Below are 17,672 nucleotides of genomic sequence, written 5' to 3'. Positions count from 1 at the left end.
GTCTGAGGGAGTGGAGTATTGGTGGCACCCAGAAATCACATCAAGTTGTTATTGGGTTCTGATGCATCTAAGAGGGAGGTAAAGGGTAGAAATCTTTCCGTATGAAATACAGGGAGACTAGGTATGTGTTAGGTACTTGACAGCAAGTAAAGACCTCTCAAGATTTCAACCATTCTGGCCTGCCCAGAAGCAGACCCTCAATCCCTAGGAAAATTTATCATGGAAAAAATGTAAGGATCTCAGGACTCCAGATGCCTCCTGGGTTAGATTAATGTTGCAAGTAGTTCAGAAGATCTGGAATCTGGGCTTTGATGCCCCCAGGTCTCATATATTGAGTGTCTGAGGCTTTTAGTCCCATCAAATTGTCTTAGTATTAACTGTGTCTGATTATCTTGTCTCAGTGATGAACGCAGTCTGACCTTGAAAGAGATACTTACTGGAACTTCTTTTCTTTTTTGCGTGACTGAAAACTTGGAATGCAGCCCTTCACAGTACAGTACACTTGTAGCAAGTTTAGACACTCTAAAGCTCCTACAGCTGAACTCATGGTTTCCCAAAACCAACAAAAAGACCAAGAAAAACATTAAGGAAGGTATTAGCCTTATTTTGACAAAACTGTTTGTTGTAAAAGACAACCTGCTGGCTATTTACATTTAGCCGAGAGGCCTTGGTTTGGGTTTACATTATGTGTCATGTGATGCCTTTATTTCTTCATCCTCTGAGCTGTCATTCCCCTAAGGAATGCTGCAGAAACCACTTCCCACTTCCTCCAGGAAGAGATTTATTGTTGGAGATTATATGCTTGAATATTAATAATGAAGTTAAAAAATTAAATCCATTATTACATTATCGTAGTACACAAAACTCCTGTCTTTCTAAGTGCTCTCTTTCCTAAGCAAAGGAAAAGAAGTCAAGATTATTAAAAAATTACACAAACAGTTGAGTAAACTTAGGCATACACAAAAAAATTCCCATCCTTCACTTAAGTTGCAGCTGACCTGGAAGAACGCACTCAAAACTTTCTAAATCCACATGATTAGGATCACACCTAAATAATTTGTTGGTTTTGTTGTTGTCTTGTTTAGGCAGGCATGCTAATGTTGCATGGCAGATGTGGTATGCTGCTTGTCTTAGCAAATTTAGCAATTACATAACCTCCAAAAGCTGTACAGTATCTGGAAGTAAAACTCTTCACTGTTGGTTTGTACAACAATTGATGATTTAACCTTGCTACAGGAGTCTGCCATTGGCAATCCCACGATAAATTAAAAAAATACATAAGCTTTTTTACTTAGAACTTTCCCAACATTAAGTGATTTCTCAACTTATACAAGAAAAAGCTAAACCCAATATGGTGCCTGAAAGTGGTATGCATGGGGAAAAAAAATGGAAAAAACTAGCCTCTACCACTGACTTTAGACATTTTGTCTGCTTACAGAAAATTCTATAACCTACTTTTTTATCAGTCAATGAAGCAGAGTTTATCCATGCTTTAGAATTGTTGTTCCTATCTTGACAGAGTTACAATACACTCTATATGGAACTGAGTGTACTTTGATTAACTTTAAAAATGAAGGGGATAAAATGGGTATTTCCTAAACTTACCATAATAGAAAAAGCAGAGTGAAATAAATTTAAAAAAACCAAAACAACTAAACAAAACCTAAGCCATGATAGTCTGGGAAACTTCCTAACAGAAAAGAGATTGAAGCTTTGGAATGGGTTGAGTCTGTCTTTGGAGGTCTTTAAGGACATCTCTCAGCAATAATTTTTGTACAGTTGATCCTGCCTTGTGGCAGATGGATAATTTAATGAAGTCCTGAAGTCCCCTCTAGCCCTGACTCTTGTGATTAGCAGATTTCCCCTACATACTCCCATCTTATTGTGGAGGCCACATCATACTGTGGAACTCTGTCCAGTGAATAATTTTTGTAGTATCCCTTTTATACAGATTTTGCAAAAAAAGTCCTTTGTAAATAATGCATTTTATAAAATATCAGTAACAAAATCTAAATTCACCCTTAAGTATGTATTTTTCTCTGTCACAGGGAAATATAAGAATTCTGAAAGCAATTAACGAGTTGACAACAGAAAACAGATGTCAGTCTTTTTGACATAATTTACTCTCAAGTCTCCAAACCTAAATTTACCTTTATAAGAGAGGTCTTTTACTATTTTGTATTTGAATTGCAATTAAACCAGCTTTAGCAAAACTAGACTATTCTTGAAGTCCAACAGGACTTTTTCTTAAGGTTTATAGTTTAGTCTATTACTTATCAGACCTATAGTCTTACTGAACATCAGTTTTGAGGAAATCATTCACTTCAGAAGATGCATAGCAGGCCACCTTTTTATTTCTTCCTCTTGACCATAACTTTATTTTGATTCCTTGGAAACATTAAAGCAAAAGGACAGTAGAAATTCGTTTATATAAATACCACGGCAGTAATTTCATAATTCAAGTAGAATGTGACCAATAACAATCACAATCAAATTTCTAAGTCCTTTCACACAGTATGGTAATAAACTAACAGTTTCCAGAAGTTAATCACAAGAAAATTCTCAAACCTGATCATGATTATGAAAAGAGCAAAGGAAAACAAAACAATAACAATTTGTTATGAACTACTATCATGAACTACTATTTAACTAATACTAGCTTTTCTCCCCAGATTTCAAGTGCGTATGTGTATAGATTAACACATATGAATTCCATACAAGAAACTATCTGCTTCACATTTAGTGATTTTGAAGATGTTGATAGTGCTTTGTGCCAGTTTTGGAGATTGGGAAACCTGGCAAAGCTATCCTGGGAACCAAGTGCAAGCAGTGTGTTCTCTAGGGATAGATGTTCCTGGTTTGACCCCAGCTTTTGAGCAACTAGCAGTTGGATTTTCTGCCAAGAAATGAAAAACTGCCATGCACGTATTGAAGTTTCTTTATTCCATCCCAACTTGTATTTTTCTTCAGAATGAACATAAATGTGACCTTGGAATATGCTTCAAAAAGTGTTTTTTTTCCCATCCACATTTATGATGCTTTAGTTGCATGCCTATTATCATTGCTTAAAAACAAACCTATTTTCCCAATATTAAAAATAGGAAAGGACTCATTGCCCATAAAAATGAATTATAGCTTAGCAAACAAAAACATTTTAAATAACTTGATTTCACTTTTAGCTGTTCTACCCTGGCCTGGAAACTCATTGCAACTTGACTAAGAATAAATTTTGTGCCATGAGAAATGTTTTTGAAAAAATCTACTACCTTAATACTTATGGTAAGTAACTTGCTCTGCCAATATTAGTTGGCCATCACTGAAGACCTCAATGAAATTTCAAACCAGATAAGCCATTTGATTCTACAGTAGAGGGAGAACATTTAAAACTAAAAAGATGACTAATCTAAAACTGAGCATCAAAAGACCATCTTGCAAATATATTAAGAGAAGGATTTGTTTTTGAAACACTAACAAGTGTACAAACACACAGAAATAAAATAAACTTTCAGAGTTTTCATCTTAAAGGATAGGAAGGTTCCTAATCAAGACAACATTTTCCCTGTTTAAAGTCTGTGAATACTCTGTGCAGCCCACAAAATTTTGTATCTGGATCTCTGGCCACTTTTGGATCTTTCTCTTCCCACACCACAATTGATTTACCAGAAGTTATCTGACTTTGTCTGTCCAGTTATTTGCAAACCTAATCCTCTCCAGTGAATGTTTCAGGCTGCTGGAAGTTACCAACCTTGGCCTGCTTTCTATATTCCCAGTCAGAGACAATCAGACTTGAACAGAAAAACTCCCTAATAACATATGGGTTTTGGAATAGGGATAGAAGAAAGTCAGTCCTCTTAAATAGTCCTTCTTCCTTTCATTGCTATTGCATAATGCTCTTCTTTCCTAGGGGAAGGTAAACCAAGGAAAGGTAAGCAGTTGTTTCCATGTTTCATAGAGAATTATTCATCTCCAAATCTCATCCAACAGAAATTTTTGAGAATTGAGCTGTCACCTCAGTAATCTCTCATTACTATCTTCCACTTAATTTAACTAGAAAAAGTGCATCAGTCAAAACTAACTTCATGTGGACATTTCATGCATTTTCTAAATCACTGGATAGCCCCCTTCCCATGTTTGATTCCATGACACGTTTTTGTGGCCTTTTCCTGATGAGGGACAAAAACAGGTTCTCCCCTTCCATTCTTGTTGGATCCTGAGCAGTTAGTATACAGAATTTAGTTTAAACTAATTACAATGAAGAAAGCAACACCTTAAAAATTTATTCTTCTACTTTCCATTCAAAGTTGAAGCCTCTATGTCTCCCACTGAGTTCAGCAGAAGTTAAGCATCTAAATAACTTTGACATTGTGGCCTTACACATGTCAAAAATCAAGAAAATGTAAAGCAGAATCTCACAGATATACACAAGAATCATAGAAGTGTTGGCTGGAAGAGACCCTTGGAACCCATCCAGGACAAGCTTCTTGAAGTTAGCCCGTGAAAAATACCAGACTGGAGGTTTTTGAAACTTGGCTGTGCAAAGCCATGACGAACTCCAGAGTAGAATTTCCACAGCCCTTTGCACAACTCCCTCCAGAGATGCACCACCTCCCTTTTTCCTAGCAGCCAACTTCCCAACAAGGAATGCATGGTCAATGCCCTTTTTTATCCTGTCTGTCCCCTCTCAGAAGACTCCAGTTCTGTCATTTTTATAACACTTCTCAAGTTGGCTGATATAACATTGTTCCTTAGCCTCTTACCTGAAAAATTAAAACTATGCCCGGTTGCCTCAGACTGTCCTCAGTGCTGGTGCTCTTTAGGCCGCTCAAGAAAATTCTGTATACTTTCTTCCAATACTTTTCACCTGAATTAGAATCGGAACCATTTCTTCAAATCAAGAACTTCAGGAGTGCATTTCTTCTTTGTATTTGCTGACAAATTGTATAAGCACAATAAACAGTTGTATCTGAACATGAATTTTCAGTGTTCAAATAGTATTCATGTAAAGCAACTTCTTAGGTGGGTAAAGGCTGATAGTGGGAGAAAGTAATAGCCCGACAATAAAGGTTATTTAAAAAAAGAAGGGCGGGGGCCAGGTAGAAAAACATCTGGACAAAATATTCACAAATGACTGTGTTTATCAGTGTCAGCAAGAAGAACAGGTGGGATTCCAAATCCTGTCTTGGGTGCAAGAGAGTTTCAGAAGCCCTACTCCTTGCACGCTGTAGAAACGCTTCAGAATTACCATGGCCATGAGACATTACCGTACCTGAGCAAAACAGTCACTTTCCTGAGGGTGTCTCAAATATGATCAGAGTTTTAAAAATACAATTTTAGGAAGTTTTGGACAACAACCCCTGAAACATAATAATGTATCTGCTACACCAGCAGAACTGCAGTACAAAGTTTTTGACTCCCATCCTGGCACTCTGTCGTACAAACAAAAAATAACGCTTCTTCCTTTTTACTTAATTGTGTACAGAACATTCCATTTCTAAGTCTTCTAAAAATTAATTTCATACAACAAGGAAAATCCATTAAGGTAGAGCTCAGCACTCAAAATTTTAAGTGACATTAGTAAATGCCCTTGTGAATGATCAAAACATTTGTTTTACTGAGTCAGTAAACACTTAAAACTAGAAAAGACAAGGAGGGAGCTACCAGCAGTCCTGGGAGGCAGTGATGAACAGAATTTACAGACACAAAGCCTAGGATGCTGAAAGAGACAGGGAATACATAATGAAAACAAGACAAAATTGAAGTCACCTCAAACTCCTGCATGTAAGCGAGGAAGTGCCTGCAAGACACCATCATGGGGAAGCCTCAGACTTTTAAGGATATCAGCAGCCGGGGTGTCTCTCTCAAGAACTTGTATGCTAATGTATGCAGTCTGGAGGATAAGCAGGAGGAACTGGAGATCCGTGTGGTATTGCAGAAATGGTCTCATGACTCTCCCTTGACGAGTGCTGCAATGGCAAGGTGCAGGCTCTTGGATGGACAGCCTGGGAAGGTGAGCCAGGGGAGTTTCTCTTCATGTGAGAGAACAGCAGGAGAGCACAGAGCACTGGGTGGACATGCATGACCCAACATTCATGGGTAAGGATTAAAGAACAGACATGTATGAGCAACATGGCACGGGGTGTCTGCTGTAGGCTGCCTGCTCAGGACAAACATGGATGCAGTCTTCCACAGACGGCTGGAAGTAGCCTCACAATCACAAGCCCTTGTCTTCATGGGCTGGGGGTATAACACAGTGTGGCATAAGCAATTCAGGAGGCTCCTGAAGGTCATCTGTGACCACTTCCTGACACAAGTGGTGGAAAAACTAATGAGGAGAGGGATGTCACTGGAATTTGTAAAAGAAAAGGCTCATTAGGGTATGTGAATGCTGAAGTGACCATGATATAGTGAACAGGAAAGAGAAGGACCACAGTCCTGAATTCAGGAGAGTAGATTTTAGCTGCGTAAAAGATCTGCTTGGATGGGTCATATAGAGTAAGGCCCTAGAGGGAGGCAGGGACAGGAAAGCAAGATGATATTCTGGAATCTCTTTCTGAACATAAAGGAAAAACATGTGTTTGTCTGTTTGTTTGTTTGTTTGTTTGTTTAATAGGAATAATGGAATCGCCCTTCTTTTAGGTCTTCAAAAGACATCTCAATACCGTTCTGGACAAACTACTTGAGCAGGGGCACTCAGTGAGATGAACTCCAGAGTTCCCTCCAACCTCAGTCATTCCATTATTACATCCCATACTGAACCCAGATGATTTGTGGACAACAAATAAAACAGAGCTCTGTAGTTCAGTAGTACTCTCAGAAATGGTACACAGACTCAGAAATCACTTTTGAGATGAAAACTCATCCTGAAAGTGGCAAAAGCAAAATGTTGACTACAAAATATTTTAAATTAATTCCTCTTGCACTTACGCTTGCAGTTCAGTAAGAGAACAGTTTCTTGGTGCCTTAGAAGCTTTATTCCTTTGCATTCTTTCCTGGGATTTCAGTGTCATTTTTATTTGGATATGCTGACTCTCTCACAAATCACTCAGAAAGATTATAATTTTTAGCCTGTTTCCATCTTGATATTGTCTATCTTGTTTCAACAACTTCTCTTTAATCTTTGTGTCTACCTCCTCTCTGAAATAATTTTCTCCCCTTTGCTCACCTTGTACACACACACACAAAAAAACTGAGTTGAAATGATGCTGCATGGGCAGGCAATTTCTAGGTATACAAAGTAGTTTAGTGAAACTCTGCATGCAGAGCAGTCAAAACTGTGACAGACTGTCACTTAAGTTGATTTTAGCTGCTTAGTGCCAAAAGGTAAAACTTCTGCACATGTAAATTCAGAGTTTCCGAAATACTATGTCAAAAATTTTCGTGGGGATAGGAAGACACACTTTTCTGACAGAAAGGCCACAGTACTCTGAACAAATTTCATATCTTTTCTCCAAAGTATGGACGGTACATATTTACTGAAAGAAAAGTTTGCCAGGGTTGTTTTATCATTGCAACACAATGTATTTTCTCCATCATTTTCTTGGAAATGGCTAAACTGTTTTGGCTGAAACTTTTTGGAAAAAGAAATTGAGTAAGCCCAATGTCACCTCATGGCAAACTGTAGCCTAAGAAGCTAATATTTGGCCAAGTTGCCAGTAAGCTAAGATGAAGGTGCTGTAACAAAAAGGTTTTGATAGATCTCAATAATAGTTACTGCTGGCAACATCAGCAAAATGCAGTCCTATATGAAAGCCGGAGAACAAATGATCATGAATAACACTAAGGAATTCCAGACAAGATACCAAAATTGGGCAGCAGTGGAAATAGACACAAACCCTTAAATTTGAAACAAGACCTGGTCAGTTTTAGATATCTTTTATGTAACTGCACAAGCCTATGTAATGCGCTCTACTATACGTACATGTAGACAGACACATTAAGTTTTCGGCTGATGCCTCTTTCCAATAGATGCAGTTATTTCAGTCCTGATGCATCATTCAATAAACTGAGAGCAAGAAAAAAATTCAGATTCAGCAAGCATGAGATGTGAGTTAACATACCAGATAATTTGCTGCTGTTTGCTTTTGTCATTATAAAGGTTTATTTAATAGCAATACATTAAAAAATTTGCCCAGAGTCAAATGGCACTGGGCCAACCAGTAATTCCTTACTCAGTTTATGAACTATTTCAAAAGGACCAAATAAACAAAAAAAGCAGCAAGTGTAAGATTTAGCATATCAGGTCATTAATTCCGCCTAGTTAAGAGTGAAATTCCAATGAAGAAAAGCATGTGTTTTATTTTAAAAATAAAACCACAAAATAGCTTCTTGGGAATATTAAACTGTAAAAAACCTGGAATAAATAATCTTATGGGTTACTGTGGTATGAGCTTCTCAGGCAATCATACCTCATCTGAATTAATCAACTCAAAATAAACAACACCATTAATATTAACTTAATTATAACCAATGTAATATAATAAATCATGAAATAATCAATAGATTTTAGTAATTTTTTACTTGGAAATCATAAATGTGTTAATGTATACTTCAGTGTCTGAGCTATCACGAGTACATGTTTTACCCGCTTCTCACCCCAAAATGACACCTAAATTTCACAGGTTTGGGTATAAAGCTCTTCCAAATGGATTGAAGCAAATGCTTCTGCTATGCAAGATGCCGTGTTACTTGGCCTAATAGTCATTTCTGATCACTGGATTTACTCCATTAGACATTTAACTGGGACAGAGCACCATTTACAATGGTATATCCTATTTCTGGAGTTCAAAGTGCTTGAAAGTGCCCACAGGGAAGGTAAATGCCAGGAATACTGTGTCTGCTGTGCACAAGAGATGTTAACTGATCCCCATTCAAGCCCTGCTTCAGAATTACATTAACTACAAGGTTTTTAGTCTGCAGCTGGCTTCAGAATTACATTAACTACAAGGTTTTTAGTCTGTAGCTGGCTCTCTTTGGAGTTTCAAGAGAGAGGCCCATATTCAGGGATCCCTGTTCCATGACTGACCACTGCTGCTGCATGTGTGTGACACTCTTGGACAGCCAGGTGCATTCAGTGAGTAGCATGGCTCAATGCAGGTGCAGCACCCACCACCCGTCAGGACAGGCTCTGCATCCAAAGAGCAGGAAAAGTGGAGATGCTGTGTGGAGTAACCCATGTTTAAGCAGTAAATCCAGTTTGTTGGACCTGTAGATGGTTGGGTGCTGTAGCCAAGACCTCACAGGCTCTTAACCAAAAGCAGACCTGATGATACTGGAAAGCAAGCAGTAAAGTTCAAAAAAGGCCTTCATTTATAAATGTCAAATAGTCAAGAAACCCTAGTCTGGGGAGGCTAGACATAGAGCTGAGCTTTGGTGCTCAAACACCTCTCTGAATGCCTATGATAAGTATTTATTAAGCAATGGCAGTCTCAAAAACCACCTAACTTCACAGACACAACTTTCTTTGGTAAAAGTCCTGGAATAATTTTGGCAAAAATGGAGGCTTGGAGTCATCTCATTGAACCCTCCTATCAAACTAGCTTCAAAGGCAGATGAAGTCACTTCAAGTCCAGTTGCATTTTAAAAGTCTCCAAAAGCAAACTTCTCATAGCCTTTGTGGGAACCTAGTAGGCATCCGTGAGGGAAGAATCTTTCCTATATATCCATAAGGGAAGCCCCTATGGGCTGTTATAAATTCTTTCAATTTATGACTATTTCTTCTTGGCCAATAGCTGCGCATGTTGAGGTTTTGTCTCAATCCGTCACTCAAACAGGGAGGATCACCCCAGTTCTGACCAAACCCTCTGTCCTCCAGGCTAAGCAGACCTTTACTCCCTGAGCTTCTCCCTGAACATCATGCTCCAAACTCTGGTGACTATCTACTAGATTTTCTCCAGATTGTCAGCCAATTTTCTTGTGCTCACAGGCTAAAACTTTGCTTAATACTCCATATGTGACCTTGGGACTGCTGAGTGAATGGGAGTTTTCACCTCACAATGTGCTGGCTACACTCTTACAAATGCAGTCAAATATGTAATTAGCCTTCACAGCTGAAAAGGAACATTGGTGAGCCACATTCCCCCACCTTCTGCTGCTGTCTGGTGCACGCACGATGGAGTATAAATAAATTCTAAACAGATAAGTCTCTAGCTTGGCCCCAAATTTTAATACAGTTAGAGAATATGAGAATTAATCCACTTATTTGGTGCTGGGAGCGTTGGTCTGGCAAACATGCTTGATGGAACACAATGTAATCCAACAGGTTAAGGAGGAATCCCTTGTGGACAAAATGCCCTTGGTGGTGAAGTGATTCACATGCTTTGGAGACCCAGGTTTGTGTCTCTCATGTATATCAGGGATTTTGAACTTGTGCACCTTGAAAGCAGAGCACCTCACCTCTTGCCTCCGTCTGGCTAAGACCTTAACATAGGGGCATGCACTAAATATTTTGCTTTAAGCAAGATTTTTGAAGAAATCTTGAAAGAAAGTGGAAAAAAGGTCTGATGCTAGGTAATCTCTAATCACTGCTCTCTGCACCCATTTTCTCTCTCAAATGAAAAATACAATTGACAAGTGAGAAATATCCACAAAACTTGAGGGGAGGTAAGAGAAGTTACCTCCAGTATGCTCTGCTGTGAAAGTATAGAACATAAGTGCTCCATGCTATAAGTGGTTACACTTGTCATCAATTTAAGGATTCCCTACCCAGCCCTGGCTTGGGGTGCCTGGGGAGCATGGGAGGATAGTGATGGTGAGTAAATAAAGCCCCAAAACCCCAAAAAATTGCTTTAGTTCATAGATAGGAAAGTGTACGTGAAGCTCCAGAAGATGATTCTATTTTTTGGGACTTCAGAGGTTATGGGTAATTCACTGTGAATTTGAAGAAAATCAAATATCCGCTTTGAAACGCTTTTTCTTCTCTTTGAAAAGAAAATCTAAAATCCACTTTTATTTGAGAAAGTCAAGAAAATAAAGTAAATGTTAGTTCTCATCAAAATGTTAGTACTCATCAAAAGTGCAAGAAAATCTTATTAATTAAGTGGGGAAACAGTTGTAAAATACTACCAAATCCCCTCATTTAATTTCTGTTTAAATTCTGACCAGACTCTGACAGTACTTTTGACTACAGTGTGATCAAAACAAGAGGGACTTGAGGGAAAGGGTCCCTTCGAAGAAACAGAAGAAAAATCTTTTACATATTCTGCTAATTTTTCAATTAATTCTGGTGAAGAATTTCCAAGAAAAGAGCAAAGTATGCAAACACAGAGAAACTAAGGAAATAATAGAAGGATGGATTAGAATATAGGAAGGGCAAGGGCAGCAAGGAATAGCAGAAGGAAGCTTTTATGAAGCATTGAACTTCATGTAGGTCACTCAGAAAATGTCAGCTGTGCACCAGTTCATTCTATGGAATCTAGTCCAAAATAATGAAGAAAACAGATATTCATCTTGGCAGCTCATGCCCCCTGACATAAAGTCTGGCTCCAGAGATAATTATTTGACAGTGGCAAAGCAGGGCTCCAATATCCCCGGAGGACTTGCAGCCTCAGCTGAAGTCAGCAGCAGCTTCCAGAGGCTCTTAATCTAACCCTAGCTAATCCTAGTTACCTGTAGGGAAGGGACCCTCTCCAAACCATACACACCTCCACCCTTAACCTGCAAAACCTACAACAGAAAGGTAACTCCAAGACATATTTGGATATCAATTTCAAGTCATGTGCTGTGCATATTGCTATATAGGCTTTTAGAGTAGCTGTTAAATTGGTCTCTGCAGTGTATCTGATTTACTACTCCTATTACTACTAGTAATACCAATAGCTATGCAATTGATGTGAAAAATATTATTACTTCTCTATGGTAATCCTAAATGAGGAGCTATGAAAAGCTCCAAGAAGTTACTAGTAAGATTTACCAGGCATTTCCAGAACTTCTTATAGCTCTTTTGGGGGTTTCTGCTTAGTGAAAAAAAAAGGTGCTGTGCTTTACTTGCATTGCATAAAAATTGAAATATTTGCCCCCATCCTCCCAAGGGTTTGCTACGAGGGCCGTGTTTAGAGAACTCAGAGAGCTGTCAGGAGGCTTCCATCTAAATAACTCTTCCAGCCCTTTCACTAAATATTTGGCTGTAGACTGATAGATTCAGTCATCCAGGATAAAGGCAACTGTTCTATGCAAAGAAAGGATAGTGCTTCAGTGAGAACAGCTAAGAAAATGCCAGAATATCCATCAGGTCAGTACTCCTCAGTAAGAAACACAGACCGAGGGCAGCTTCCACCTCCAGCATTCCAGCTCCTTGTCTTTTGAAGGAAAGGGGTAGCTGGCTATGACGTGGTTAAGATATTTCCTGCACACCCAAGACACAAGTTCCCCTGGAGCTAAGCACCAAATTAGTTCAGCATCTTGTCACTAGCTCGTTTAGGTGGCTCCTTACTCAACAAATGGATCCTGAAGAGTTAAGCCCTTTTTGTGAGCTGAGGATTAACAGAACAAAGTTCACCCTGTGGGCTCCTTTGGTGGCAGGAAGTGTGAGAGCTGAACCAAGCCCGTTTTTGTGCGTCCTCTCCAGCTCTCTGCTTGGGACAAGAAACTGCCAAAGGCTTCTCTGCTTATCATGAACTATAAAACTGTCAAGGGCAGTAGTGGTCTCCTGAGAGAGGATCATCTCTGCATTTGGCCTGGTCAACAGAAAATCTCCCACTAAGAGGCAACCAACAGTGAGTTTGGCAGACACTGTGACATGATGAAAGACGTGGAAAAAGAACGAGTTACATTAACAAAATATGGAGAGAAGTGTGGGGGGTGGGGGGAATGAAAGGTTGCTATGTACTTGAAAAAGCCATAGGTAAGTTGCACTAGAATTAGGCCTTCATGACATTCTCAGTGTCTACAGCAATTGGCATAACACCAATATATTGGATATATTGATCTTCAGATGGGGGTAGATGGTAGAGCTCTGATCTCAGTGCCATGAGTACCCTGAATGCCAGTGCATCCTGCTGTGCATTGCAATGGCTATTGCTGTGGGGAGGCAGCTAAAGCCCTGGGTAAATCCACTGCTGCCTGCATCTGGGAATTCAAAATAAGTTGCCAAGATATCTTCTAGGCTTTTGAGTCTGGGCCTTAAGACATCATGATTTATGGTTTGACTTGAAGGCAGATGCATTTTCATGTCTGGACTGTGTCTGACATGCTGAATGTGCTCATCTAGAAACAGTATTTTTAGGAAAAAATTCTTCCAGACATTTGGAATAAGGTCTTCTTCCTGAATTTTCAACAGCTTATTAGTAGGTTTTCAAGCTTTTGCAATGGAACATATTCCCATCAGTAAATCATGTCTCAGAATTTGCCATGCTTCAGAGTTTTTTATTTTTTAGGATGCCGCTTTTACCCATGGCAAACAGCATTTTCTAGAAAGCCAGACATTGACTAAATTAATCTGAGTCAAATAGATTGAGGTTACAGATGTATTTGGTTGCTGTAGTCAAATAACAAGCATCAAAAGCTGGCATACTTGAGAGTTTTAGAGGAATTTTTTAGGATATCTGTCTGTGCAGGCAGTGCATGGATCATCTGAATACCTTTGCCAGGCAAAGGTGACAACATCAGCCAGTGTTCTAACTTAGCTGGTCTGGAGACACCAGTTATAAGAATAAGTAACCAGTTCAGATTCCTAATCATTCAATAAACAGCACCAGTTGTCATCTGCAATTCTGCTGGAAACTGAAGGGAGGAAAAAGAAGAGACTATAAAAATTATTTGGCAGAAGACAAAGGAAATTGTAGAAAAAGAAAAAAAAGACCCCAGAAACTGAATACAGAGAAGTAAAATACTGGTATGTACAAAAAAAGGAGGACATAAGCATATTGAAAATAACAGTTGTTGAAATTATTGAGAGGCACAATTAGTTGTATACAATTTTCTCTGCTAGAAGCACTTACCTGAGACTCATGCTGAACTTTATCCATCAAGAGAATTTCTAATCCTACAGTTTTCAGTTTGCTTGATGTGCCAGTTTTCAGCAGAAGCATTTGCAGTCTTTAGTTGGGATAGTATTTTGAACAGGAACATTTTGCTGTTCGAGTTCTTACAGCATCCTGGTCCATCCTGGACCAGTTATGAGGTGTATGTGTGCTTTTGAACAAAGAGATGGAGGAGGGGAGGGAGGAAGTCTGGAATACCTACTGCATATGATGCGTTTTTGATTAATTTCTATCACTGTACCAAGAAAAAAAAATAGAATGTTGTGATCATACCATCTCCCATAACAAAATGCAAGTTTTGAGCCTACAGAAAAACATGTATAGCACCATAGCAGGTTAATTTCAAACTTACAAGAAAAATATAGCCTACCTTAATACTTAGTTTGTGACTCCTGCATGGGAAGTCATGGTTTCTTACCTCCCCGAACAGTTTGCCAAAGGACTTTTCACAAATAAACAATTCAAGTTTTCTAAAATTAACTCGTATAAAGCTATTTTAGTTCCCACAGCTATGTCACCATGTAAACTCAGTCTTGTATTATAAGCAAAGGAATGCTATTCATGCAAGTAAGGTATGTTAGAAATTAAGTTTGAAAAGCAAAAAATAAGATTTATAAAATAATTCCTGGGAAGACTGAGAGTCTGATGTTTCTTTGCTGTATCAGCCTTCAATTCTATCTTGATCTTTTAACCTGTCCAATATGTTGGGCGAGAGCACAATTCTTTCTTTTCCCTTATAAAACTGCATTAAGCAAAAGCTAAACAAGAAAGTAATTGCATTATTTGTATTTTTCATATGACATCTTTCTGCCGTTGCTATAAGTTAGAATCTAGTAAAAGTGTTAGAAGCTACTAGTAACTGATTTAAGTCTCTTGAATATGATGAGACAGGTTTAGCCACCATTGCATCTACACCCAATGCAGATCCTCCACCAGGGATTGCATTGATTTGCTTTGTCACACCAGGTCTTTGACCAGACCTCCCTGTTCAGCCTGTTAAATTCAAGCCTTCAGCTGTGTGTGAATATCTCCCATATCTCCCTTCTCCCTGGAGGCCAACAGGACCTACCACCCCTGCACTCCGCTGGGGGAAGGGAGGGAAAGGCTTGTTTTGTTGTTGATCTATGAAACAAAATAATCTGTGAGAACAGTGTGGTATGAAGTTATCAGCTCAGATCTGCTTCTAACACAGCTAAAGGTTCCCCACTCCCTCATAAACCATTTACATAAGAACTGTTTATGACTTCTCAGCATAGCACATAAACCACTTCAAGCCACTGCTCAGCCATTGGACCTCAGCTCAGCTCAGCAGGTCTGGTCAAAACAGCACTTGGCAATGGGTTCCTTGGGAAAACAGGGCCTCTGTAAGACACACTGGTAATTTGGTTGTTTCACTCAGGTTTAGTGCTGGCTTCCTCCCACAGGACAGCACAAAAGGGTGCTGTGCTAATTCAGGTGCTCAGGTAGGAAATAAAAACCACACTTTCATCATGAGTGAACAAGAAAAACCCTGTGACTCTCCCCCTTCCTCACAGTCTCCCATTCAGCACAGCAAAGGGGGCTGTTTCCAGAAATCAAGCACCATTTAATTACTAAAACTTCTATTTTCTTGAATACGTTTGTATGCACACACAAATCTCTCCTTGAGGATAGGCTATGAGCCCCAAACCACAGTAGCAAAACTTCAATACTTTTCAATGACCTTTGTCAAACCTAAATCTTGGTTTAGGTGGTGCTTGGAAGCAGCAAATACACCCAACAACTCAGTGGTGAGCAGATCTGCAACACTATCTGACAGGAACAATATTGTCTCTCTCCTGCAGCCTGGAGAAGAACCAGAAAGGAGCCAGAGAGGAGGGGCCATACCTAGCAGGAAGATCCCATTCCCTCAGAAGCATGACTTTAAAAAAAAAAAGGCTTTGTGCAGATTTCCTCTGCGGTGTGCTGAAGCCAGTCCGGTGTCCCTTGCCCTGTGAAGAACAGCATCACAGCCTGTCTCTTTCTCTGTGTGCCAGATGCACACAGCCAGGAGAGGGCTGTCCCTTCCCAGCCCATCACTCCTGTGAGTGCAGGGCAAGCAGGGCCCTGCTGGCTGGGGCTGTAGGCAAACAGTGCACCGCTGAATCCTCAATTCAGGGAGGCGTGGATGCCGTCCTCCCCTCCAGCATTTCACACAGCAAGTCCCCACGGACACAGCTACCACTGGGCTGAAGGAGAACTAACACACGGGGTCCTGCAGAGAGCTTGTCATCAGTAAGAGGAAGGAGAGAGATGGTCCAAGGAGGGTTTCCCACACCTGTCAGAAAAAGTGCAGCAGTTGCTCTGGCACCTCTATATGGGATGGCACCCTGTGGAATACTCTTCAGAGTCCAGCCAGGATCTAGGAGACAGCAGCATACTCTTTGGAGACCTTTGCAGAAACACTGTGTTGTGCACTCCTTAATCCAGCTCATTTCAGGGTTCCTCCAAAATTTTTTCCAGAAGATTTTTCCAGCACTAACCAGGTGCCTAAGTCTCCTGGGGTTTTCCTCTGCATTCCAAGGGCAGGGTGGCCACGTGTGCTCGCAGTAGGTTGTACAAATGCAAGTTCAAGTCTTGCTTTGGACATGAACAAGGTATCCTGGGCCAGGCCTGGCATGATCATCTACTAGGCTGCTGACCTTATTTGCCTTAATGTATCCATTTATCCAAAGAGCCCACTCCTGGCCAGGGTTAAAGAGTCAGGCCCTGACACGTATCTGCTGTAATTGTTAGCAGAGCCCTTGGTACAATTTTGGCCTAAGCCAGCCAGCATTGTCACAGCACTTTAGGGAAAGGAGAAGTTTTGTTCTTGTGCTGACAGGCAGTACAGACAAGGACACTGTGGTTTTCTGGTGCAATGTGCATGGACAGGGACTGCATGTACTCAGATTCTTATGCCCAAGATGGAGTTCTAGACCACTGCAATTTATTGCTGAGGATGTAAGAGGTAAAATGAGTAAGAGGTAGAAGGACTGATTTGTCTTTGCTCTGACTTTTCCTCCCCTCATCTCCTATAAGTCCATATTTTCTTCCTCCTCCTAAAATTTTTGTCTGTTTTCAAATTTCTCTCCCTAGTAGGTTATAACAGTAAAAAAAGTTTATGCACCTCATAAAAGCAAAATACAAATAGTCAATTTCCTTCTGGGTTTTGTCTTTGGACTGACTGCTTGACCGGATGGCACCTGATCCTCTCTATTCTACAATTAGTTACTAACATCATTATCCTCATCACCTTATTGTATTTGTTTGGTAGTGCTACATTCACCAGCAACAAGGTTATCATGATTTTCTTTCCTGTGGACTTTTCAGTGTAAGACTGTCAACCTTCTCTTACCTTTGAGAAAATGCACGATTTCCTGGGATGTAATGCAAGGATTTCTTTCATCCCCTGTCAATCCTGTTCTCTGACGCCTTACAACTTTTGTATGCAGTCAATGCTTGGATAGTAGTACAAAATCTTTCCTGAAGAAATGGTATAAATTTTATGGTTGATGAGGTAGATTCTTCTAAGCCATATCTTAAACAATATCCTCATCCCTCCCAGCAGAATGTCCTACCTGCAGCTTCTGTTCACCTCTGTTTTATTTCAGCACAGATGGCCTTTTCAGTACTGGCAGAAATTTACTGGATCTGACGTGCAATGGAACAACAGTGACATCCATTGGCTAAAGTAAA

This window comes from Fringilla coelebs (genome assembly GCF_963513975.1).
Source record: "Fringilla coelebs genome assembly, chromosome: Z".
Taxonomy (NCBI): Eukaryota; Metazoa; Chordata; class Aves; order Passeriformes; family Fringillidae; genus Fringilla; species Fringilla coelebs.
The sequence above is the reverse complement of the archived record's forward strand: the minus strand, read 5'-3'. Positions refer to the sequence as shown.